The sequence below is a fragment of the Saimiri boliviensis genome, chromosome 10, assembly GCF_048565385.1.
Source record: "Saimiri boliviensis isolate mSaiBol1 chromosome 10, mSaiBol1.pri, whole genome shotgun sequence".
NCBI classification, from domain to species: domain Eukaryota; kingdom Metazoa; phylum Chordata; class Mammalia; order Primates; family Cebidae; genus Saimiri; species Saimiri boliviensis.
The window spans coordinates 16,579,366-16,582,242 of NC_133458.1; the positions used below are offsets into that span (position 1 = coordinate 16,579,366).

The 2,877-nt window shown below is 42.8% G+C and overlaps 1 pseudogene; it reads right to left on the bottom strand.

The window, feature by feature from the left end:
• Positions 1-2,597: 2,597 nt before the first annotated feature.
• LOC120365414 (U4 spliceosomal RNA) lies at positions 2,598-2,666 on the bottom strand (annotated as a pseudogene).
• Positions 2,667-2,877: the final 211 nt, after the last annotated feature.

Sequence of the window (2,877 nt, forward strand, 5' to 3'; positions counted from 1 at the left end):
TGCCGGCCATATTTTAAAAGATGATAAATGCTATAGGAAAAACAATAGAGCATAATGTAGGTGTTATGGACTGAATGTTATGTTGTAACTTCCCACTGAAGTTCCTATGTTGATGCCCTAATCCCCAGTGTGGCTATATTTGGAGACAGGGTCTTCAGGAGGCAACTAAGGTTACGTGGGTAGGGACATGACCTAATAGAACTGATGACCTTATAAGGAAAGGAAGAGATTTCTCTCTCTTTCTTTCTCTCTCGACATGAGCACGGTGAAAGGCCATGTGAGGACACAGTGAGAAGGAGGCCATCTGCAAAGAGATATGACAAAGGCCAGGAAGACACACCTTAGCAGAAACTAAACCCACTAGCACCTTGATCTGGGACTTCCAGCCTCCAGAAATATAAGAAAACAAATAACTGTTTAAACCACTCAGTCCACAGTGTACAAATAAAAATCATCAAAGCAAAGCGAAAGGAAAGTCATCTCAGAGAAAAAGACAAAGGGGGAATCATCTCAGAAAAGAAAAAATTGTACAGTCCTTGGAGGGTGCATGAGAATTTTGTGGTGGACAGCCTTATTGACCTACACTCTCTCACATACAAACAGACACATGCACTCACCCACAAACACGCCCTGGCTCACTACAACACAGCCACATTAGCCCAGCCAATCTCAGACTCCAGCTTGGCAGTGGAGGCCATTCCTACCAAGGGGAACCTTGAGTGTGAGGATTTCCATTCCTCTACCACTTCCTGAAGATGCTGGCCTTACTAGGAAACGCCCCACTCTGGAAAAGAAACTACTTGTCCTGGCATGGTGGCTCACGCCTGTAATCCCAGCACTTTGGAAGGCCAAGGCAGGCAGATCAAAAGTCAAGAGATCTAGACCATCCTGGCCAACATGGTGAAACCCTGTTTCTACTAAAAATACAAAAATTAGCTGGGCGTGCTGGTGCACACCTGTAGTCCTAGCTATTTGGGAGGCTGAGGCAGGAGAATTGCTTGAACCCAGGAGGCAGAGGTTGCAGTGAGCCAAGATTGTACCACTGCACTCCAGCCTAGCAACAGAGCAAGACTCTCTCAAAAAAAAAAAAAAGAAAGAAAGAAAGAAAGAAAGAAAGAAAAACGAAATTACTTGTCAACAAAGGCATGTGCAAGCCTCAGAGGCACAGTCAAGGGCATTGCATTATAGGATGCTCACATGGCCACAGCCTGCAACAGCTGACACAGGCACAAAAAACAGCTCATTCATAACAAACCAGAGGCTGGCTGAGTCAGTCATAAGATCGTCATTCGATAGCATGACAAGCAGACATAAAATTAATGTCTTGGTGTCACATTTAAGAGTGTAGTGAAACACTCAACGGATACTGCTAAGTGCAAAACATAGGATGTCAAACTGTGGGTTAAAATCTGATCCAAATTTTGTAAAGAAAAATAAATGACAAGGAAATATACCACAATGTTAGGATTATTTCAGGGTTATTTTCTCTTTAAGGGTTTTTGTATTTTCTAGATTTTCTATAATTAACATGTATTACCATCTGAAAATAATGGCCATATTAAGATAATAAAGGTACTCACATTCAAAGGCTTACATGTATGATGAATTCTCCATGTAGCCAGCCTTCGTGAAATTTCTACTGAACAAATTCATTCAAAAGCACAAAATCTGTAAAGGAGCCATTGACATCCAAAATTAAAAGTACTCTCCTTAGAGATAATTCTGCTTCTAAGTGCTTTGAACTATATATTTTTTGCCTTACCCTTTTTGATACTGAAGAGTCTTTTCAGGAGAAAAAAAAAATTACGATTTTCCCAAGGTTCTCTGTTCATTGCTTTCCATTTTCCATCCTTTTATGACATTTGTGAGGCAAAGGCCATCTCCTCCCTCAGCTGGTCACTATGTTTCGGTCTGATGGGCATCTGCTGTAAAGAAGCACGGGTAGGGCACAGGACTTTACGTGACTGTGCCAAGTTTACAAGGCCAGCTATGGAGGGACCGGACGGGGGTGGAGCTCAAATCGGAACAAGCCGGGGCAGTGGAGAGGGTAAGTCACCACTCCTAAACTAGTGGAATCACAGACAGAATCAGGAAGTAAAATAATGGGACCTCAAACATCCACATGAGGAAAGAAAAAGGGCCCAAGAGAAAGCAGGAATTATGAACAGAGGCAAGATTCTGGACCAGTGAAAGGACAGTCCTGCAAAGAAAACCAGAATCCCTTGAACTGGCTCCGATACCTGAAAGATAGGACAGGTCAGAAGAAAAGCAAGACCCAGCTACTAGGGAGGCTGAGGCAAGAGAATCGCTTGAACTAGGGAGACAGAGCCTGCAGTGAGCTGAGATCCCACCACTGCATTCCAGCCTGGGTGACAGAGTGAGATTCCAACTTAAAAAAAAAAAAAAAAAAAAAGTTATGAGCATCCAGCTCCCATTTGTAGTAACTGTTTTTTCACAACAGTCCTATAACTGCTATTGTCTTCATTTATCAGATGAAGAGAGTCAGACAGTGATTTGCCCAACTGGTAAACAGTGGGGCGGGGATTTGAAAATCTAGATGTAGCTAACTACAAATCTCATTCTCTGTGCACAATGACTGTTTCAATTAGCAATAATCGTGCCTTGGATTAACCTCATTGGCTGTGATACTGCCACTGCACAAAGCTTATGAATCTGTTACAGGCTACAGAACCAGGCAACAGTGGAAAGGAAGGTGACTCCTTAGAGTCAGAGATGAAGAAGTCATAGTAGGATTGTGGCTATGTTATCCATCGTGGGCAACCAATGAACCCCAGGAGGAAATCATCCGACGTAACACACGGTGACTGTTGAAGGATGATGATGATGAGTCTGTCTGAAGTCTTTCCTCTTTGTCTT